Source organism: Dipodomys spectabilis, unplaced genomic scaffold, assembly GCF_019054845.1.
Source record: "Dipodomys spectabilis isolate Male_0828 unplaced genomic scaffold, ASM1905484v1 ptg000333l, whole genome shotgun sequence".
NCBI lineage: Eukaryota > Metazoa > Chordata > Mammalia > Rodentia > Heteromyidae > Dipodomys > Dipodomys spectabilis.
This window is the reverse complement of record NW_024871010.1, coordinates 1,653,082-1,677,922: the sequence shown is the minus strand read 5'-3', so window position 1 is coordinate 1,677,922 and position 24,841 is coordinate 1,653,082. Positions and strand designations below refer to the sequence as shown.

Below are 24,841 nucleotides of genomic sequence, written 5' to 3'. Positions count from 1 at the left end.
ATCCTCCAGAGTGTGGAAATCAGAAGCTTGCCCGGTGGAAATGGAGGTTTTAATGTAACTAGACTGTCCAAATATGTATAGAAACCTTCAAGAGGCCCTTTGCTCAGTATATTCTCGAACCATGAGAGGCTGTTTCAGCTTACTTTCCTCAGCTTTCAGAGCCTAGGAAACTCTTTGAGCCAAAATGCAACTATTTTATGGGAACTCGTGCTGGAAATTTTACTGTATTCTTTTTCTTCTCTAGGCTTGTGTTTAGATCAGTGATCAAAATGCTTATGTCAGTCTTTAATTGGAAAGGGCTGGTGAAATGCAAGGTTTGCATTACCTACTTCAAGCTGCTGTTCCAGCATGGAAAAACAAGGTGGATTCAATTGTAGTCTTGACCTCTTACTACTAATTTCTGGGGCAAAATGTCTGTTACTATTAGCTTTGGTCTTTGGAGATTTAGAGGGAGAATGTAATGTTTGTAATTGTCCTAATAAGTAACCAATTCTATTTAACACTTTTCAGTTTACATACAGAAATGATGGAAGTGACTTTACTATAAAGCATTTTTAATTGATATAATTAAAATAGGGTAGCAAAAAGAAGGTAGAATAAGCACTGAAGTAATTCTGTAGTTGAATGGATATACTATAATGGTAAAACACAAACGCTTATGGGTTACAAATAGAAAATCTAAAGCAAATTCTTTAATTTTTCAGTTTGTTAACTATATTTATTTATATGGTAGTTCTAGAGCTTGAACCCAAGGCCTCTGTCTCTTAGCTTTTTCTTTTTGCTCACAGCTACTGCTCTACTACTTGAAGCCACAGCTCCACTTCTGGTTTTCTTGGAGATAACATAACTTTTATAGCAAGATAGGCTTCGAACTGTGATCCTCAGATCCCAGCCTTATAAGTAGCTAGGACTACAGGAATGAGCCACCAGTGCCCAGCTTTACCTTGTTATTTTTTTTCCTTTGGTTGTGGGGCTTGAACTCAGGGCCTGGATTTTGTCCCTGAGATCTTTTGCTCAAGCCTAGCACTCTACCACTGTGAACCTCAGTGTTAATTTCAGTTTTTCTGATGGTCAGTTGGAGATAAGAGCCTCATGGATTTCCCATCTAGGCTAGCTTTGAACCATGACCCTCAGATCTCAACCTTCTGAGTAGCTCGGGTTAGAGGTGTGAGCCACCAGTGCCTGGCTCAACTTGTTAACATACTTAGTGACATTCTCCTCTGATTTCAAACACCCCTTCTAATTTTGTTGACCTGATTTGTTTCTGCAGTAGAAGTATAATCCTCTGTGAAAATACCATTAAGTGATATTAATTAGATTTAAATATTTATAGATATTATAGAATATTAAAGCCATATCAAAATGAACTTAAATCTTTTGCACAATAGTTGACACTCAAAAGCATTTTATATTAAAGGTAATTATGTAATTTTATGTTTGTGATGTACAAACAGGATTTTTATTTTAAGACCTGATAGTACTTATTTGTGTTAGGCTATAAAGTTTAGTTAGGAAATATTAATGAGACAAATGAAAAATGAATGTATTTTTTATATTTTTTTTGCCTGTCCTAGGGCTTGAACTCAGAATCTGGGCACTGTCTCTGAGCTGCTTTTGCTCAAGGCAAGGGTTCTACCACTTGAGCCACAGGACCACTTCTGGCTTTTTCTGTTTGTATAGTACAGGGTATCATGCGTGCTAGGCAAGCACGAAACCACATTCCTAGCTCTATGCCGGTATTTTTAATGTGGATACATGAGAGGAATTCAATGAGATGTACACCCATTATTTGAATAAATTTTAAGGTTTTCTATCTGCACTGTTAATGTGGAGTAATTACTCCTAAGGAAAATCAAAGAACTATAGTAAAAGTTATAAGTAATATTTGAGGAGACCTTTCAAATGTAAGGGGGAAAAAGACAATTTTGGAAGATGGTTAAGAAATGACAAAGTTCATAACTTATTTACTAAATTATTAGATGGCTAAAAATATAGGATTTGATTGAACATTCTAATGCATCAGAAGAGAAAAGACTAGAGAGGGCTAGCACATTGTCCTTGTTTTACCTGGATGGTGGATTCTTAAATGGACGAAAAAAGATGCCTTCTTGAGTGAGTTGGAAACTGAATTGAGGTCCATACTAGAGGCATATGGCAAATATATAAATCCCATCAAAGAGCAGGAAAATCTGTTTTAAAATACAATTTTAAGTACAATGTAATATGTATTTTAAAGTAAAATCTAATGAAATGGTATGTATCTACTTTTCTGGATGAGATTTAGAACTATGGTTTCATAAAGCTGCTTTTGAAATGTGAAATGTAGTTAATTTATTAAAATGTGTTAATAGAGGTCACCTATAATTAACCAGGTCTGGTGCATGCCTGTGATCTTAACACTCAGGATTCTTGATATAGAAAGGTTGTGAGTTCCAGGCTAGTGTCAAGCACATGTAATGACCTTATTTCAAAACACAGCAACAACAGAAAGAAAGAAAGAAAAAGATACCTATAATTATATGGTTTATCTTTTTTGGGGGGGACTAATGGTTGGGTATGAACTCTAGGCCTGGGCACTGACCCTCAGCTCTTCAGCTCAAGGCTAGTGCTCTACCACTTGAAACCACAGCGCCACTTCTGGTTTTTTTCTGCTTATGTGGTGCTGAGGAATCAAACCCAGGGCCTCAAGCATGCAAGGCAAGCACTCTACCACTGAGCCACCTTCCCAGCCCATATGGTTTATCTTATACTCTCTAAAACTTAAGTGAAGTCACAATACTAATAAGGTTTTATTAAAAATAAATAAATTCCAGGAAATAGCATCAGTAAGTTTTCCCCCCTGAAATACCCAAGTTTTTCCAATGGTTTTCCAACTTGTTTTTAGAAAAATGAAATCTTAAGGAACCTACAGAATTTTACCAGTGCTGTCATGGATATTGTGTTTTATCCCTCTGCTTTGGTTTTCTGCTGGCAGGCTAGAAGTGGACTCCTAGAAGAGGGGAGCAACAAGGATGGAATGACAGTCTGGGAACAGATGTAATACTTGATAGAGAGCATGGAGATCCTACAGGGAATATTGACTGTCTGAGACCAGAGGCAGGCAGACTATACAGCCAAGAAGTTTTCAGAGTCCTGTAACACATGGAGGCTGAACAACATACTGCTGAATCATGAGCGAGTCATGGAAGACATTACAAAGGAAATTCAAATGTTCATGATATTCAACAAAAATGAACACACATTACCAGCTCCTCTGGGACTCAGCAAAGGCAGTACTCAGGGGCAAGTTTATAGCTCTGAGTTCCTATATCAACACATTGGAGAGATCTGAAACCAACAATTTAATGAGACATCTGAATCTCCTTGAAAAAAAGAGCAGCAAGATAAACCCCAATCGAATAGACAGAAAGAGATAATTAAAATTGAATCAGAATTAGAATCAAAAAAAACTATAGAAAGAATCAACAAAATTGGATGATTGGGTAGGGGGGCGGGGGGAGGCTGGGAAGGGCTGGGAAGGGGAAAAAAAGGAGGAGGCTACAATGCTTGATAACAAATGTACTCATTATTTTGCCCTTGTAATTGTAACCCCTCTGTACAGTATTTTCACAATAAAAAATAAACAAAAATTAAAAAAAAAAGAATCAACAAAACAAAGAGTTGGTTCTTCGAAAAACTTAACAAAATTGACAGACCCTTGGAAAATCTTATCAGAAAAAGAAGAGAACACACCAAAATAAATAAACTCAGAGATGAGAATGGAAACATCACCACAGAAACAACCAAGATTCAGGGCTTTATAAGGGAATACTTCTCAAAACTTTATGCTAATAAGTTTGAGAACTTGGCAGAAATGGGCCTTTACCTAGCAAAAATTGACATGCCAAAAGTAAACAAAGATGAGTTAAACCATCTTAACAGGCCTATATCAAGCATTGAAATAGAAACAGCAATAAGAGACCTCCCAGCTAAGAAAAGTCCAGGACCAGATGGTTTTACACGGAATGCTACAAGGACTTCAAAGCTGAGCTCACACCAGTATTCCTCCAACTCTTCAATGAAATTGAAAGAGAAAGTTCATTACTGAACACATTCTATGAAGTCATCATAACCCTCATCCCAAAACTAGGCAGGGATTCTCAAAGAAAGAGAGCTATAGACCCATTTCTTTGATGAACATTGATACAAAACTTCTAAAAAAAAATTGGCCAATCGACTTCAACAATTCATCCAAAAAATCATACACCACGAGCAAACAGGATTCAATTCAGGGATGCAAAGTTGGTTCAATATACGCAAATCAAATAATACAATTCATCACATCAACAGGAGCAAGGATAAAAACCACATGGTTATCTCAATAGATGCAGAAAAAGCATTTGACAAGATCCAACATCCCTTTATGATGAAGGTTCTGGAAAAATTAGGAATCCATGGAACATTCCTGAATACAATAAAAGCTGTATATGACAAACCTACAGCCAGCATCATACTTAATAGTGAAAAACTAAAGCCATTTCCTCTTATCTCTGGAACAAGACAAGGATGTCCACTCTCTCCACTTCTCTTCAATCTAGTTTTAGAATGCCTAGCTACAGCAATAAGACAAGATGCAGACATAAAGGGGATACAAATATGGAAAGAAGAAATAAAACTCTCCCTCTTTGCAGATGACATGATCTTGTATTTAAAGAATCCCACAGACTCCACTCCCAAATTACTCAAGCTGATTCAAATCTTTGGCAAAGTAGCAGGGTATAAAATTAACCCTCAAAAATCAATGGCTTTTCTGTATGTCAACAATGATAAAAGTGTGGATGAAATTCAGAAAGCAACTCCATTCACAATAGCCACACAGAAATTAAAATATCTAGGAATTAACTTATCCAAAGAAGTGAAAGATGATGAAAACTTTAAAAACTTGAAAAAAGAAATCAAAACAGAACTTAGAAAATGGCAAAAACTCCCATGCTCCAGGATTGGAAAGACTAACATCGTGGAAATGGCAATACTTCCCAAGGCTATCTACAAATTCAATGCGATACCTATCAAAATTCCAAAATTCCAACCTCATTCTTCAAGGAAATAGAAGAGGCAATCCAAAAATCCATATGCAACAATAAAAGACCCCAAATAGCAAAAACGATCCTCAACAGAAAGAACACTGCTGGAGGAATATCAATACCAAATTTCAAACTCTACTACAAAGCCAGAGTAATCAAAACAGCTTGGTACTGGCACAAGAGCAGACCTCAGGACCAATGGAATAGAATTGAAAACCCAGAAATGAACCTACAGACCATAGCCATCTAATCTTCGATAAGGGAGCTAAAACAATAGAATGGAAGAAAGACAGCCTCTTCAGTAAATGGTGCTGGCAAAATTGGTTAACTACTTGTAGAAAACTAAAGCTAGATCCTTATATATCACCCTGCACCAGAATCAACTCCAAATGGATCAAAGACCTCGGAGTCAAAGCAGACACTCTGACAACATTACAGGATGGAATAGGATTAACCCTAGGTCTCCTTGGCTCAGGCCGAAATTTTCTGAATACAGACCCAGAAACACAACAAATCAAAGAAAGGTTGGACAATTGGGATATTGGGATGCATGAAGTTGCAGAGCTTCTGCATGGCAAAGGACATAGCTAGCAAGATCTATAGAAACCCTAATGATTGGGAGAAGATCTTCACTAGCCATACAACAGACAAGGGTCTCATATCTAAAATATACTTGGAACTCAAAAAATTAAATCCCCCAACAAGAAATCCTCAAAGAAACAACTGCCCAATAAATAAGTGGGCTAAAGACTTAAAGAGAAACTTCTCTGAAGAAAGAAGGATGGCCAATAGACACATGAAAAAATGTTCAACATCCCTAGCCATAAAAGAAATGCAAATCAAAACAACATTGAGATACCACCTCACACCAGTTAGAATGGCAAAAATCAAGAACTCTAATAACAACAGATGCTGGAGGGGATGTAGACAGAAGGAAACCTTACTTCATTGTTGGTGGGAGTGTAAACTTGCTCAACCACTATGGAAAGTAGTATGGAGGTTCCTCAAAAGATTCCACATAGAGCGCCCCTTTGACCCAGCAATCCCACTTTTGGGCATTTACCCAAATGTTTACAAACAAGACTACACTAAAGCTACCAGCACGACTATGTTTATTGCAGCATTATTTACTATAGCTAAGATATGGAACAAACCCAGTTGCCCCTCAGTAGATGAATGAATCAAGAAAATGTGGTACATATACACAATGGAATTCTATGCCTCCATCAAAAATAATGACATTGCCCATTTGTTAGGAAATGGAAAGACTTGGAAAAAATTATATTAAGTGAAGTAAGCCAGGCCCAAAGAAACATAGGTCCCATGGTTTCCCTTATTTGCAATATCTAGTATATGTCTAAGTCAAGCAGAAAAGATCAGATAAGGTGATGTTAGGGAAATGAACCCTAAGATATTTATTCAAATATTTTTCTTTCATGAGATTGTTTCTAACACATTTATAAGATTATTTCTTTGTTGCTTTGTATGTCCCTCCCCCACAGTATAACCCCTGCTTTCACTGTTTTTGATGTGGGTATAATTTGTGGAGGGGAAGGAGAAAAACACATCGTTTAAATAGGGATACAGGTTGACCCATTGCAACAATGAGATATACAAGTCATTATGTCGAAAACGAACTTTACAACTTTGGCGCGGGGTGTGGGGCAGGATGAGGAGGGATGGAAAGGGGAAACAAAAAGGATTCTACAATGCTTGATAAGAAGTGTACTCATTATCTTGCCCATGTAATTGGAACCCCTCTGTACAGTATTTTCACAATAAAAAATTAAATTAAATTAAAAAAAGAAGTTTTCAGAGGTAAAGTATGTATCACAGCCCTCAATTTGGAGGGTTGGGGAACCAGATGACTTTTCATAACACCCATAAGCCTTTGTGACCTTTCCATATTATGGGTCTTAGGAATATTTTGCTAGTGTACGCGACAAGTCATAATTATCTTAGATGACACCTGAAAGATCTACGTGTATTTCAGAGATTACCTTATATTAAGATTCAGGACCAGTTGTATAATTAAAACTAAATTGTGGAGCTTGGTGCTGTTGGCTCATGCCTATAAGCTTAGCTACTCTGGAGGCTGAGATCTGAGGATCACGGTTCAAAGACAGCGTGGGCAGGAAAGTCCTTGAGACTCTTATCTCCAATTAACCACCAGAAAACATTTAGTGATGCTATGGTTCAAATGGTAGAGTGCTAGCCTTGTGCTGAAGAGCTGAGGGACAGCACCCAGGCCCAGAGTTCAAGCCCCATGACCAACAAAAATAAATAAATAATAAATTAACTGTGGACTTGGAAGGTACTTTAGTGGTAGAGCATTGGTAGAGCACTTTAGAGTGTTCAAGGCCCTAGGATCAGTTTCTAGTACCACTGTAAAGGAAAAAAATAATTTTCTTGTAACTATGAGAAGCACTCAGTGTTTCACACCAGTTAACATAGCAGTTTTGCAAGACACCACTTGGAAAAAAATTATATTAAGTGAAGTAAGCCAGGCCCAAAGAAACATATGTCCTATGGTTTCCCTTATTTGCAATAACTAGTATATGTCTGAGACAAGCAGAAAAGGTCAGTTAAGTCGATGTTAGGTGAAATGAATCGCAAGATAAGGATTCAGACATTTTTTCTTTCTTGTGATTGTTTCTAACATATTTATAAGATGATTTCTTGTTGCTTTCTATGTCCCTCGCCCACGGTATAACCCCTGCTTTCATTGTATTTGATGTTGGTATAATTTATGGAGGGAAAGGAAAAAAAACACAACGTTTAAATAGGGATACAGGTGGACCCATTGCAACAATGAGATGTACAAGACGTTATGTTGAAAAATGAACTTTACAACTTTGGCCGGAGGGGTGGGAGGTTTGGGAGATGGGAAGGGATGGGAAAGGGAAATAAAATAGGAGGCAACAATGCTTGACAAGAAATGTACTCATTACCTTGCCCATGTATTTGTAACCCCTCTGCACGGTATTTACACAATAAAAAATTTTTAAAAGCTGTGTGTGGTGGTAGATGCCTGTCAGCTATGTGGGAGGCATAAATATCGGGTCCAAGCTGGCCTAAACAAAAGCAAGTATACAAAAGTAACAAAATAGCTGGACGTTAATGGCTCATATCTGTAATACTAGCTACCCAGAAGGCTAAGATCTGAGGATCCCATTTTGAAGTCAGCCCAGGCAGTAAAATCCATAATATTTTTTCTCCAATTAGCCAGACTAGAGGTGTGGCCTAATAGAGAAGCAGCTGTAAACAAAAAAGGGTAAGTAAAAGCTCAAGCTCTTGAGTGTAAGCACCAATACTGACACCAGAAAAAAATAAAGTAAATAATCGAAAGGGACTGGAGGCATGGTTCAAGTAGAGTTCTTTGTAGCAAGGATACAGCCCTTAAATTAAGCGCCAGTACAGCAAAACAAAACAAAACCAAAACAGATGAGTGTATTGGATTCTTTAAAAATTTACTTGAGTTTTAGACTAAGGAGCTAATTTTAGAATAGGGATATAATTAGGTTTTGCTTTAGCATTATGAATTCAGACTCTTAAGCAGATTAAAACAGATTCTTAATCATGAGACATGTGAAGAAAAGTCTAATATGATGCATAGTACCAATCTCTGGAAAGTTGTCTGGTGTGAAGTATGGCATAGGGATGGTTCATTCTACCATGTCTCCTGAATCAGAGCAGAGACTTCTACAAAGGTAGCTACTATTTATCTCATGCCTCCTGTTAGCAAGATAGTTCTTTGTCTAGGGAGTCAAGGTTCTCAAAGTGTTTTGACTTCCTGACTACCAAATTCATTTAGGACCTTGTCCTAAACAATGTCTTAGCCAAAGAACATGGCTTTGTAAGACTGGAGTGAGAAACCTGTTTCTGCCAAGGGCCATTTGGATATTTATAACCTGTCATGTACCAAATGATTTTTTCAGGTCTTATATGGCCCATGAGTCAAATGTGCCTCACCCTTGCTAGAGTTGATTACAATTAAGCAAATAAAGCACATGTAGCAGAGATCAGCTCATCTGAAGGGGTGTGCATGTGGTCACCAACTAGAAGGGACACATAAAACAGCAATCCACCACCTGGTGGATCTGTCACAAGGTTGGAGAAAGTTCTGGAAAGCTAACTTTATTTTTTATTTTTTGATGATTATTTCAAATTTTCTCCATAATGGCCACTTATATATGAAAAGCCTCATGGATCAGAACTACATTTTTGAAAGGTTTATGTATTTTTTCTCTATTCAGACTTTTATTCTATGGAAAAAAAAACGAAATTTTTGTTCAAAGGCAGAAACCCATATTGCCATGAATTTTTACAAAGTACAGAACTTTAAAAAGTATAATTGGGGCTGGGGGTTTAGCCCAGCGGAAGGGCGCCTGCCCGGTGGGCGCAAGGCCCTGGGTTCCATCCTCAGCCCTGGGTGGGAAAAAAAGTATAATTGAACATGTCAGCTTTTGAATACAATGCATCTTGATCACTGTCACACCTTTCATCATTTCCGTATCTTCCAACCCCTCCCCGCTACCTTTTCTTTTTTGTTTTAATAATAAGTATGGTAGCCTTGAAAAGGATATATTTTTGTGACATGAAAATCTGTGAAGTGAAATAACATATGTAATGTTAAGGGCCTAGGGATATGAGAGTATGGAGTGACCTTTACTTTTTTTCTTTTAAAATAATTTGATTTATAAAAATATTGCAAGGGGGGGATCAAGATGGCGACGGAGCAGTAGGGAAACGCCACAGCTCTCTCCAACCAAAAAGAGAGTTCGAGTTCCAACGCTTAATCTCCCCAAGAGACCGACAACAACAAAAAGACGAACACTCAGAGGAAAACCAGAAGTGGAAAATAACAAAAAAAGAAAGAGAGGAAAAGAAGAATTTCAGAAAAGAGAAGAGAGAAGAACCCTCCCCCAACCTTTACTGGCCGCGCAGCAGTGTGCCAAGCCGGCCCGGCGGGGGCTGCCGGAGCCCCAGAGACACAGGGGGCTGCTTGCAGATCACCAGGTACCGGATTGCAGAACAGCGGATCACCAGGAACAGAGAAACCTACCAGCCGGGAGTCTCCAAGAGGATCCTACCCCCACCCCTCACTCACCATCGGAGCGGAGAGGCTCCATCCCACCAAAGCCGCCCGGCACCGGCAGCGCAACAAAGGAACCTATCGGCAGACCACCCGCCCAATAGCAATCGCAACGACACGGCGGGGGCCGCCCAACCCAGCCCACTACCACCCAAACTGAACTCGGATTGCAACAACAACTGACGACCTACACCACACAGAAACAACCAGCTCCAGGGTGAGTACCCCACAGGGGACAGTGTATCCCTCAAGGGAGACCAGAGCTGGAGGGAATCCCCAGACCCTGACCTAGACTCCCTACCCCAACACCCGGACCACAGGACCCACTAAAACTGGGAACTGTTCGAGAGCTCCACCAGCCCGTGGAGCACACTCTGCTGGCCAGGTCAGAGCAAGAGTGCCCCTGGAAGGGAGCTTAAATGCCCAAGCCAGGAACAGCACCCCTGGGTCAAGACTACCAACAGTAGAAGAAATTTGAACTGTGTCCTCCAGGCTGCATAACCTAGGTGGTATACACATCAGCACAGGCCTAACAAGCGCGCTCCAGGCTGGGGCCAGAACCAGGCCCGGGGATCCGGCACCTGAACAACACAACCAACTCCTCCCAACTGAAGTAAAAAGCTGAGCATACGCCTCAACAGAGGGGAGAAAACCAGGAAACAACACTACCCAGGAAGCACGCCTGTGACAACAAAAGACCTGGAGGCACAGGACAAGAGAAGCCCAAACCCCACCAAAACTCCACCCATATACCCTAGGCTGGGAATTGGGCAACACAGGCTGCCAGCACCTGATACTAAGCAGGAGCTCAGGCTGATAACGCGGCTTAGCAAGAGTGATAGTCTTGGATGTATGAGGCCCTGGATCTGATTCCTCAGCATCACAAAAGCAAAAAGGGTCAGAAGTGGTGCTGTGGCTCAAATGGTAGGGTGCCAGCTTTGAGCTGAAGAGCCGAGGGACAGCACACAAACCTAGAGTTCAAGCCCACAACCAGTCCAAAACAAGCAAACAAAAACACATCAGGAGCCCATAGCAGACTCCAGTATTTGGGAGAGTGCATCCAGAGCATCTGATCTTCCCAAGAGCACCCGTAGGAGCAAACACAAGCAGTCTAGGCTGCTCAACCCTTCCAAAGGCGGGAATTGCCAGCAATCTACAGCAGAGAGCTGAGAATCCTAAGTAAGTCAGAATAGCAGCTGGAAATAGGCTCCCAACAGAACCCAGATCAGGCACAGACTCTCTCTACCAATACAGAATCAGCAACCAAGCAAAGACAGACACACCAAAACAAAATTGCAGAGCAGTCTCCTGAACCCCCATGCAAAAATCACAGAGAAAAATCACAAGGTTTACCACCACCCAGGACAGCAAGCTCACCTCAAAAGCCAGCCGCCACGCAGGGGAGAGCCCCAGTGGGAGCAAAGCAGGAATGGAAGACAAAAGCTATATCCAAGGGGTGCTGGAGGCAATGACTCAAGAAATAAAGCGAGAAATTGATCAGAAATTGGAAGAGCACAAGGATGAACTATCAAAAGAGATACAGGATATCAAACAAGAGTTGGATGCAAAAATAGAAGCTGCACAAACCTCAGTAAGAAGTGAGATAAACGCCAAATTAGAGGTAATGCACCTCATTGAGAGGTGAGATCAGTACTCTGTGAACCAACATTGAATCCATAAAGGGATCCATTTCCTCCATGCAAACCACAATAGAAGCCACGGTCAACAGACTGAATGAAATGGAAGATAGAGTGTCAGATACAGAAGACAGAATACACCAACTGGACCAAAAAGTGACAGATATGGAAAAATCACTCAAATTAAACCAAAGGGAAATTCAAGAGCAAGCAGATAATGCTAAAAAATTTAACCTACGCATAATCAGAGTGGACGAAGGTGAGGAATTCCAGAGCAAGGGAATGCAACACCTATTTAACAAGACAATCAATGAAAATTTTCCCCACCTCAAAAACGACCATCTTAACTACATCACAAAAGCTTATCGAACACCCAACAAGCAAGATCCCAGGAGAAACACTTCTAGACACATTATAGTAAAAATAATGGATCTGAATAATAAGGAAACAATCCTGCATGCAGCAAAAATGAAGAAGGAGCTATACTTCAACGGGAAAATATTAGAATCACTGCAGATCTCTCTACACAAACAATGAATGCAAGAAAAGCCTGGGAAAGCACCATATGAGCCCTGAGAGCCAATAACTGCCAACCCAGAGTGATATACCTGGCAAAGCTAGCATTCACATTCGATGGAGAACTAAAAACTTTTAATAGCAAAGAAAAACTAAATGAATACATAAACATTAAGTCAGCATTACAAAGAATTCTAAAAGGGGGGACACAACCTGAAGAAAGCAACCAGGAACTAGGACCTGCCCCAAACAGGCATTACTCAAAGTCTAATTGAGCAAGCACAGGAGGAAAGGAAAGAAGAAAAACTTGGGAAAACGGAATGGCAGGGACAACAATGCATCTCTCTATACTTTCTCTTAATATAAATGGGCTGAATTCGCCAATTAAAAGAAAACGAACTGAGGACTGGATCAGAAAACAAGACCCATCCATCTATTGCCTTCAGGAGACCCACCTCTCAGCCAAACATACAAACAAACTCAGAGTGAAGGGGTGGAAAAGGATCTACCAATCAAATGCCCCAGTAAGAAAGCAGGTGTAGCTATCCTGATATCTGACAAAATAAACTTTTCATTAAAATCAGTACAGAAAGACAAGGACGCGCACTACATATTAATAAAGGGAACAATCCAAGAGGAGGATATAACGATCATCAACTTATATGCCCCAAATATTGGTGCACCCAGATATGTCAAACAAATGCTCTCAAACTTACAGAATAAAATAGATCCAAATATGATAATACTACGAGACTTTAACACGCCACTCTCACCAAAGGACAGGTCTACCAACCAGAGGATTGGCAAAGAAGCTACCGAATTAAGTGAGGCTATACTTCAAGCAGAATTAACTGACATCTACCGAGTATTTCACCCTAAAACAACACAGTACACATTCTTCTCAGCAGCTCATGGAACTTTCTTCAAAATAGACCATATCATAGTTCATTCAAGGAACTTAAGCAAATACAAAGGGATTGACATAATCCCCTGTACCCTATCTGACCACAGTGGAATCAAGCTAGCTCTCAATAACAAAGCATACCGCAGAAATTTCTCTAATACATGGAAATTGAACAGCACACTCCTTAACAATGCCTGGGTAGCAGAAGAGATCAGAGAAGAAATAAAACATTTCCTACAACTCAATGAAAATGAAAACACCTCACAAAGAAACTTGTGGGACACAGCAAAAGCAGTCCTGAGGGGCAAATTTATTGCTCTCAGTGCCCACATCAAGAGAATGGAGACAGACCAAGTAAATAATCTCATGTTGCAACTAAAACAGCTAGAAAAACAAGAAAAAATTGGACCTAAAGCTACTAGACGAAGCCAGATAACCAAATTAAGAGCAGAGATTAACCAATTAGAAAATCAGAAAACCATAACCAAAATAAACCAAACAAAAAGCTGGTTCTTTGAAAAAATAAACAAAATTGATGGCCCGTTGGCAAGATTAATTAAAAAAAGAAGAGGGGAAACCCATATTAATAGGATTAGGGATGCCACCGGAAACATCACAACACATACCCAAGATATCCAAACAATTCTAACAGACTATTTTCAAAAGCTATACTCTCTAAAGGAAGAAAATCTGGCAGAAATGGATGCATTTTTAGAGAAATACAAGTTGCCCAAACTGAGCAAAGAAGAAGTTAACCAATTAAATAAGCCAATATCCTATAATGAGATGCAGGAAGCTATCAAAAGTCTTCCAACAAAAAAAAGCCCAGGACCAGATGGATTCACAGCAGAACTCTATAAGACCTTCAAACAAGAACTAATACCCATACTCCTCAAGCTCTTCAGAGAAACAGAGAAGGAGGGAGCTATCCCAAACTCATTCTATGAAGCCAATATCACACTCATCCCCAAACCAGGCAAAGACCCAACCAAAAAGGAGAATTACAGGCCAATTTCCTTGATGAACACAGATGCAAAGATCCTTAACAAGATTCTAGCTAACAGAATCCAGAAACACATAAAAAAATAATACACTATGATCAGGTAGGCTTCATCCCAGAGACACAGGGATGGTTTAACATATGTTAGTCAATAAATGTAATCCAACATATTAACAGAGCCAAGGTCAAGAATCACATGATTATCACCACAGATGGAGAAAAGGCCTTTGATAAAATTCAACATTCATTCATGCTAAAAGCTCTGGAGAAAATAGGAATAGAAGAAACATTTCTAAAAACAATAAAAGCCATTTATGACAGACCAATAGCCAATATTACACTTAATGGGGAAAAGCTACAACCAATCCTCCTAAAATCAGGAACAAGGCAAGGATGCCCATTGTCTCCACTCCTCTTCAACATAGTCCTAGAACTCTTAGCCAGGGTAGTAAGGCAAGAAAAAGACATTAAAGGGATCCGCATAGGGAAAGAAGAAGTTAAACTATCCCTTTTTGCAGACGACATGATACTATACCTCCACGATCCCAAAACTCCATCCCCAAACTTTTAGAAATCATAAGTCACTTCGGCAAAATAGCAGGATACAAAATAAATCCACAAAAATCAGTTGCCTTCCTACACTGACAACGTACAGGAAGAGAGGGAAATAAAGGGAGCAACCCCATTCACAATAACCTCCCAAAAAATAAAATATTTAGGAATTAACCTAACCAAAGATGTAAAAGAACTATTTAATGAGAACAATAAAAAGTTAAAGAAAGAAATTGCAGAAGACACTAGGAAATGGAAAGACTTCCCATGCCCCTGGATAGGCTGACTTAATATAGTGAAGATGGTAATACTTCCAAAACTAATATACAAATTCAATGCAATTCCTATTAAAATCCCAATGACGTACATCACTGAAATACAGAAAACAGTCCAAAAATTTATATGGAACAACAAAAGACCTAGAATAGCCAAAACAATTCTAGGGGATAAAGACAATATGGGAGGGCTATCCATGCCGAACTTCAAACTCTACTACAGAGCTATAATAACAAAGACAGCATGGTACTGGCACAAAAACAGACCCGAAGACCAATGGAACAGAATAGAAGATCCAGAAATAAATCCACAGGCCTACAGCCAGCTGATATTCGACAAAGGAGCCAAAGACATACAATGGAAGAAACACAGCCTCTTCAAACGCTGGTGCTGGGAAAACTGGGCAGCCACATGCAGAAAACTAAAAGTGGACCCGAGCCTATCACCATGCACCAACATCAACTCTAAATGGATTAAAGACCTTAACATTAAACCTGAATCTCTGAAACTACTGCAGGACAGAGTAGGAGAGACACTTGAACTAATAGGCACAGGAAGGAACTTCCTGAACAGAGTCCCAGGATCACAACAAGTTGGAGAGAGACTCGACAAATGGGACTACCTTAAAATAAGAAGCTTCTGCACAGCTAAATCTATCGCAACTAAGCTAGAAAGACAACCAATGAATTGGGAAAAAATATTAACCAGCAATATGTCAGACAAGGGGTTAACTTCCTGTATATACAGGGAACTCAAGAAACTAATCCCTCCCAAACCTAACAAACCAATTACTAAATGGGCAAGGGAACTAAAGAGGGACTTCTCAAATGAAGAAATAAAAATGGCAAAGAAACACATGAGGAAATGTTCATCATCCCTGGTGGTGAAGGAAATGCAAATAAAGACAACCCTGAGATACCACCTTACCCCAGTAAGAATGTCCCACATCCACAAATCAGCCAACGACAAATGCTGGAGGGGATGTGGAGAAAGAGGAACCCTATTACACTGCTGGTGGGAATGTACACTTATACAACCACTTTAGAAAGCAGTCTGGAGGGTCCTTAGAAAGCTAAAGATTGACCTCCTTTATGACCCAGTCATACCACTTCTAGGCATCTACCCTGAACAACAGGAACCAATATACAAGGCCATGTGCACCTCCATGTTTATTGCAGCACTGTTCGCAATAGCTAGGATATGGAAACAACCTAGATGCCCCACCACAGATGAATGGATCCGAAATTGTGGTATCTATACACAATGGAATATTATGCAGCCATTAGAAATGACAAAATAATGGCATTTGCAGGGAAATGGATGGAGCTAGAAGGAATCATGTTGAGCGAGGTAAGCCAAGAACGAAGAGACAAACGGTACATGGTCTCCCTGATAAGTGGATGCTAAATCCAAAATGTTATGTGATACGACAAAACTAACAGGACTTAAGAAACAAAGAACTCCCACTCATCTGGTTGAACCACTACTAAATATCCCCATGCTGCTGATCACAAATATGTTATATAACATGTGAACACTGTTATATATTACAGACTGTGATAGACAATTTGCTCCAGGAAAGTTAGAATGAACTTGTGACTTTGAAATTATGTAATCACTTAATCACAATCAAAAAAAAAAAAGAACCTCGGGGAAGGGAGGAAAGGAGGGGATGGTAGGGGGAAAACAATGGAGAGGGTAACAATGTTCAAGAGAAAGTGTACTCATTACCTCACTCATGTAACTGTAACCCCCTGTATAGTATCTTTACAATAAAAAAATATTGCAAGAATTATATAAAATATTCTTTTATACTCTTCATCTGGATTCCCTAAATATCAACTTGTTAATATATTTGCTTTATCATTCTCTCTTTTTCTACATACATACTTTTCTCTTTGTCATTTGAAAGTACGATGTGTATGTGTTCCTTCATCTCTAAATACTTTATTTATTCGTCAAAAACCAGGACACAATTGTTAACATTAATATAGCACTGTTACCTAATTTTTTAAATTATACAATTTGCATTCAAATTTCATGAAGTGCTCTACCTTCTTTAATCAGGAATAGAGTGTAGACTAGTTCTTTTTGTAGCACACACCATGGTTTGTGTTTGTCTGATTTTTTTTTCCTGGAGGAACACTGCCATTTACATTTGGTAGGAGCACCAGAAGTGGTGTCCTGTCAATGAGTCATGTGACAAATATGTAGGGAAATATCACTTTTTTTTTCTTGTCTTGGGCCTTGAAATTGTTCTGGGCACAGCTGTTCCTGAGCTTTTCTGCCCAAGGCTAGTGCTGTACTACATTGAGCAACAGCACCACCTCTGGTTTTCTGGTGGTTAATTGGAAATAAGTGTCTCATGGACTTTCCTGAGCAGGCTGATTTTGAACTGCAAGTCTCAGATCTCAGCCTCCTGAGTAGCTAGGATTACAGGTGTAAGCCACTGGCACCCAGCTCAGGATCCTTGATCTATTTGTTATTTTTCTGCCTTTTGTGTTTGAGTTTGTCAAATATTAAACTTCGTGAGTTCAAGATTATCTAATTTTTATCAGGTTTTAAAATACAGAAGACCTGGTATGGTGGTTTACACCTGTTGTCCTAGTAATTATGAGGCTGAAGCAAGATAATTTCAAGTTCATATCCTGGGTTAGATTAGGAAGACCACGTTTCAAAAAAAGTAAACCCAAAAGAACAACAAAAATTTTTAAAAAAAGGAAAGGGGAAAAGGTATATGGCATAGATACTGTTTTCAAGCATTACAGAACACAGGGTGTTTTTAGGCTTGGTTTCTATCATTAATGTATTTGAGAAGACTTTGGTGTTTTGTTGTTATCTGATCTAGATTTCTATAAATATAGGATTGATTTTTCCTGATGTAACTTTCCATATATGTATTTGCTGTTCAAGTTTTGGGTAGAATTTTTTTTTAAGATTTCTGTTTTACAAAAGACCTAGAATAGCCAAAGCAATTACAGGTAAAAGAAACAACACAGGACAGATCACGATACCAGATTTCATGCTCTACTACAGAGCCATAATAACAAAGACAGCTTAGTACTGGCAAAGTAACAGACCCGAAGACCAATGGAACAGATTAGAAAATTAAAATCACATACCTACAGTCAGCTGATATCTGACAAAGGAGCCAAAGATATACTGTGGAAAACTATTGGTGCTAGGAAAACTGGGTGGACACATACAGAAAACTAAAAGTAGACCCTAACCTGTCTCCCTGCACTAACATCAACTCAAAATGGACTGTAGGACAGAGTAAGAGAGGCAATTGTACTTGCAGGCACAGGCAGGAACTTCCTGAACAGATTCTCAGGATCACAACAAATTGGAGAGATACTTGACAAATGGGACTACCTTAAAATAAAAAGTTTCTGCATAGATAAAGAAATAGCAACCAAACTAGAAAGACAGCCAACTAATTGGGAAAAAATTATTTACCAGCAATATATCAGAGAAAGTATTCATTATATACAGGGAACTTAAGAAACTATCCCCTCCCAAATCTAACCAATGATTAAATGGGAAAGCAGCTAAAGAGAGACTTCTCAGAAGAGATAAAAATGGCAAAGAAACAAATGAGGAAATGTTCACCACCTTACCCCAATTAGAATGGCCTACATCCTAAATTCAGCCAACAACAAATGCTGGCGGGGATATGGAGAAAGAAGAACCCTACTGCATTACTGGTGGGAATGTACACTAATACAACCACTTTGGAAAGCAGTCTGGAGGGTCCTTAGAAAGCTAAATATAGACCTCCCATATGACCCAGCCATACCACTCCTAAGCATCTACCCTGAGCAACAAGAACCAGGATACAAGGACACTTGCTCCTCCATGTTTATTGCAGCACTGTTCACAATAGCCAAGATATGGAAACAACTCAGATGCCCCACTACAGGTGAATGGATCAAAAAAATTGTAGTACCTATATAAAATGAAATATGCAGCCATTAGAAAGGACAAAATAATGGCATTCACAGGGAAATGGATAGAATTAGAACAAATAATTTCGAACAGGGTAAGCCAAGATCAAAGAGACAAATTGCAAATGGCTCCCTGATATATGGATGTTAAATCCAAAATGCAAGGATATAACAAAATAAACAGGACTCAAGAAACAAAGGACCTCTACTTAATTTGTCATATCATTTCTGAATGACTCCATGTTCTTGATCATATATATATTATATATATATGCCATATATATGTGCACATCTGAGGGAAGCTACGAGGACGACACAGAATCAGAGGGTAATGGGAATATACACAATAGCGGGCCCATCAGCTACACCTGACATTGATGAAAATGAACTAAGCAACTCAAGGGCAGCAATGGGAAGGAGGGAATGAGAGGGAAAGAGGGACTAGCTTACACTAAACAAAAGGAAAGAAAGGTACATATCACCCGATTTGGAAGAAATGGTTGTATTGTCAAAGCTTATAGAATTCACAAACTTTTTAGACCATGATAATGACAATTTTGCATTGTGAAGGTTAAAATGTGTATATGATTTTAACTAAATATTATTATTCCACAATAGTGTGAAATTTGTGAATTTTATTTAATCACTTAATCTCAATTAAAACTATTTAAAAAAATTATTACCCTTTGGACTATATTCTAGCAATTCATAATGTGATATGATTTTTTTTCTGTATTTCTATATCTAGTCCAATTTCCATAAGGGATTTTGATATGTTAAAAATAATTTCTTTTTTCTCAAAATTATATTAAATGCTAATAAAGAAAACTGGAAAAGAATAGAATTTAAAATCAGAAAAAAATATTTCTGTTTTAAAATTGGTTTGGATTTGTTAGAGGGTAGAAAAGCCAATGTAGAGAATTTATTTAGAATAGTGTTTTATATGAAAAACAAAATTAATCATCAGTACTTTGGCATTTCTTTTCAAGAAAAGAAAACTTGTAAATGGGATCTTTTTTTTTTTTTCTATTGTGGAAAGCATGGCTTTTCTTAGCCATGAGAAAATGGTAGTATAATGTTACTGGTGCAAGTATTGAAGCTATTAATGCTCTGAATTTCTTGATTTCATGATCCCTTTTTGTTTTGGTCAGTCATGGGGCTTGAACTCAGGGTTTGGGTCCTCTCTGTGAGCTTCTTTGTTCAAGGCTAGTGCTCTACCATTTTGAGCCACAGCCTACTCCCAGTTTTCTGGTGGTTCATTGGAGATAGTGTCTCATAGACTTTCCTCTCTGGGCTGGCTTTGAACTGTGCTCCTCAGATCTCAGCCTCCTGTGTAGCTAGGATTACAGGTGTGAGCCACTGGTGCCTGGGCAGGATCTCTTTTAAATAAATAATTTGATTTTATGGCAAATGTTTTGAAAAGCTTTTACAAATAAAAAAAGTCAATAAACAAGGGTTAAAATGATTAAAAAGATGTAGTCCTTTAGAACTACATCTTAGGAAATTATACTCTAGTAGAAAAAAGTAGGTTCTCAGAAAGCAGGACTATGGGCAGAAGGGAAAGTGGGCAGGTGATTGAGGGTGTACCACACCATCCAGGAGACTGGATGTGGCCAAACACAGGAAGAGGCTTGGGTTCTCTTATCTTATTGCATTGTCACCTTTTCCTAGACCAGTGGACAGGTTTGATCGAGACAGGCCACTGAGAGGACGTGGAGGCCCAAGAGGGGTCATGTGAAGCAGAGGCAGAGGTGGTCCTGGGAACAGAGTTTTTGATGCATTTGACCAGAGAGGGAAACGAGATTTTGAAATATACAGTGGGAATGATAAAATGTAAGTCACTTTATAAATGCTATTTTCCACATAAGTTTCAGTAATATATGAATCTGTTCATTATGTATTAGTATTTAACCAACTTCATATCAGTATGGTATTACACTGTGAAAGGATGATCCTGGGACAACTTTTATGGTCCACTTTTTCTGATGTAGAAATTGACTAGAGCATCAATTGTAGGTTAAAGGAATACTCTTCATTTCTCTAGAGCTATTAGAATTGAAGACAGCATGTGTGGATATGGATCTGTTACCTGGGGATTAGGTAAAGGCTCTAGGTAAGGAGTGAATTTGTGTCCTCTGAAAGCCTATGAGGAAGTGGAAATCTATGTACTTTTATTTGCTTATATTGAGAATTGTGATAGTTGAATTATGCTTTATGATTATATATCCCTAAGCAGAGGCTGATTTGGAGCTTTGATTTACTGAGATAATTTTTTTTGGTATAAGTACCTAGGTGAAAACTTTTTGTTGTTGTTGTTGGTGGTGGTGGTGCTGGTGGTGGTCATGGGACTTTGAACTTCGGGCCTGGGTGCTATCCCTCAGCTCTTCAGTTGAAGGCTAGCTCTCTACCACTTGAGCCACAGCACCACTTCTAGTTTTTAGTGGTTTACTGGAGATAAGAGTCTCATGGACATTCCTGCCCGGGCTCTCTTTGAACGACAATCCTCAGATCTCAGCCTCCTGAGAAGCTAGGATTACAGGCCTGAGCCACGAGTGCCCAGCTTCTAGGTAATAACTTTTTAAAACAAGTTTGTTCTGTTGCATTTAGATTTGAAACTGCTTTTAAAGATCTTTTTAATTTTATATTAGCTAAATGATTTGTGACAGATGTCTACATACTTGCTGATGCCCTAACAAGTATATGGCATAGCATATTTATGTATGTCTGAAGAAGCTTTCTAAATACCCACATATTATATACTTTTCTGAGACTTTTCAGAGTTTTTTTAGCTTCTTGGTATTGCATCTTACTTTATAGTCATTTGAAGATGTGGGTTGCAGCTGCAAGAGAAGTTTCTCTGTATTTTGCTCCTGTTAGACATTTCTCTATGACTTCATGATACTTTAGATCTTTGCCTAGATCTAGATTCTGCTAGAGTAGGTATGTGTTTGGTTTTACAGTAATGTTGGCCTTCATGGTGTCTGCTGAGCAAGTGAAAGGATATACTGTAGGGCAAGGCATGGTGTAGAGCAAGAAAATGTGTAAGACCACCTTTCAATAAATTAGAAAACTTGATGAATCTCTACTTCCATTTTTCTTCTTTTATAGAATCTAAGCTTTTTATGCAATCTTGTTTTTATTTGTTGTTAGTATTATTCTGGAGAAAGTTCCAGGGTGACCTGGAGTTCTCTGTGTCCTAGGCTGGCCTCTAACTTGTGAGCCTGCTACAGCCACCTCCCGAATGCTAGTGTTCCACTATGTTCCACTATGCCAGACAGAACTTTTTTCCTTGAGTATTTGTTCTAAAAGACAAATGTATAAAACAATAATGCCAAAAGTAAAATTAGGTTTACTACCATTCTCTTCTATGGGACCTGAACAGAAACTTTTTGAGTGGTTGCTCAATCTGGAATTCCATAGTTTCAATGATCTTTTGTTTTACTTCAATTATATGCCTGTATGTATGTATGTGTATATATATATATATATATATATATATATATATATATATACATATATATATATATATATACACATAATATCTATACGTGTGTATGTAGAGGTGGCTGTGCCACTTGTGAGGATTCCAAGAGTGGTGTTAGAAAGACATGTCTTGTGGCATTCATTTTGGGTTTGTTTGTGACAGGAATTTAGGTGATGATAGTTTATAAATAAGTCTTAGAGTAAGATACTTTAGTGTGTGCAGGATCTGGGGCTTGAACTTAGGGCCTGGGTACTGACCCTGAGTTTTTGTGCCTAAGGCTAGCACTCTACTTGAGCCATGTATGTCTCACTTCTGGCTTTTTGGAGATAAGAGTCTCACTGATTTTCCTGCCCAGCCTGGCTTTGAACCACAATCCTCAGATCTCAGCCTCCTAAGTAGCTAAGATTACAGGTATAAGCCATCAACATCAGGTAAGACTCACTTTTTGTGGTTGTGGTTGTAGTTGTGGTTGTTGTTTGTTTCTGTAGTTTTCAGAGCTGAGGTCTGAACTCAAATTCTTGCACTTGCCAGGCAAGTTTACTTTCATTGAGCTAAGTTCCCAGCCCCTCCTGTTTTTTATTAATCAGCTGATGTGCAGTAAGTGCTGTCATGTGAACTTTGGATCTGTGAGGAAGTGAAGTAGAAGTGATGTGCAGTGCATCCCTTGCTCATGCCGAACACACTGGCAGCAGTGACTATAATGAAGGACAGACTCACGTGACTGAGTAGTTCTGACAGTTTTGAGTTTCCTTGGTATGGAGTGTCATCAATATCATTTAAAAATAGTATTTTGATAAAAGCATAATAGACAATCACACATGAGTTTTCAATAATACTGCCTTAGAGTTTATACTGTTGAGAGCAGGTAATTGTATGTTATCAGGTAACAGTTGATGAAACTCCATCCACTGTTAGAGATTTGTGCTCAGTGTGAAGGCTGACTACATTTGAGGTGGGTCCTAAAAGCTTTGAAATGTTCAACAGCATTTTTGGAGCATAGTCACACACACAAATAGGCATGCTTTTCTCTAGGATAACAAGTCAAAGTATAGACAGAGTCTCTAGGGCTGTTTCTTGTAATGAACTTAGCATTGTCAGTTTGCTTTCAGCAGAACATTATTTGTCAAAACAAGTTGTTGCTCATCTTGAAATAAGCTTTGTAGATTTGATCACATGGTTCAATAAGCTGGGACTACAACATGAATTTTGAATTTATTCATAAAATAATTTGGGTCAACACAAAGGGTAGATCTGTGATTTTTCCCCTCTGTAAAATCAGTTCACTGCCCAAGTTTAACAAATGATGATTTTTATAGTCTCAGGTGTTTATATTTCCCTTTTTCTTTTTCCCCACATCTTTTTAGTCATTAATTGCCAAACAGTACAAACTGTAAGCCTATAGGGTTTTATTGTGTGTGTGTGCCGGTCCTGGAGCTTGGGCTCTGGGCATGGGCTCTGTGCCCTGAGCTTTTGTACTTAAGGTTCGTGCTATTCTGTTTGAAGCAAGCCACAGCTCCACTTGCAGCTTTTTTTGGTAGTTTGAGATGAGGCTCATGGACTTTCCTTTTTAGGCTGGCTTTGAACCACAGCACACAATCTCAGCCTCCTTAGTAGTTAGGGTTGTAGTCACAAGCCATTGACGACTCATTTTGTGTTTTAATCTTGGTTTGTTTCATGGCAAGAGAACAAAAAAAATATTGAAATAACTTAGCATTGCCATTCTGCTAGATTTGGGACTACTGGGTGCTTAAAAATGAAGTGACCCACTGGGGTTTGGATGATGGGTAGATGTGAGCATTTATAAAGGGGCCTCAACTAGGTGTGTGTCCTTCTATACATTGAATACATTTGATTTAGGATCTTGTTTAAAGCCAGGCACCAATGGCACATGCCTGTAACCCTAGCTACTCAAGAGGCTGAGAGCTGAGGATCATGGTTGAAAGCCAGCCCTGTTAAGAAAGTTTGTGAGATCCTTATCTCTAACCACCAAAACGCTGGAAGTGGAGCTGTATCTAAAGTGGTAGAATCCTAGCCTTGAGCAAAATACCTCAGGGGAAGTAGCTAGGCCCTGAGTTCAGGCCCAGGACCCACAAACAAAAAAGAAAAGAAAAACATCTTGTTCATTAAGTAAAAGTTTTTAAGAGCACAGATCTGTAGCCAAATTATATTTGACAAAGGAGCCAAAAGACACACACTGGAGAAAAAACTCTCCAACAAATGGTGTTAGGAAAATGGGTCATCCTCTTAGGATACTGAAAATGGGCCTTTTGTCACCTTCTAAGAACAAAATCAAAAAACTCCAAGAGGAACAGAGAGCTCAAAATGAGAACTGAAGTTTTAAATCTACTACAGAAAAATATAAGAAAA

General features: G+C 38.8%; 1 pseudogene; it reads left to right on the top strand.

Annotated features, from left to right (window-relative positions):
* Positions 1–24,841, top strand: part of LOC122095051 — a 33,529-nt pseudogene that overhangs the window by 4,289 nt on the left and 4,399 nt on the right.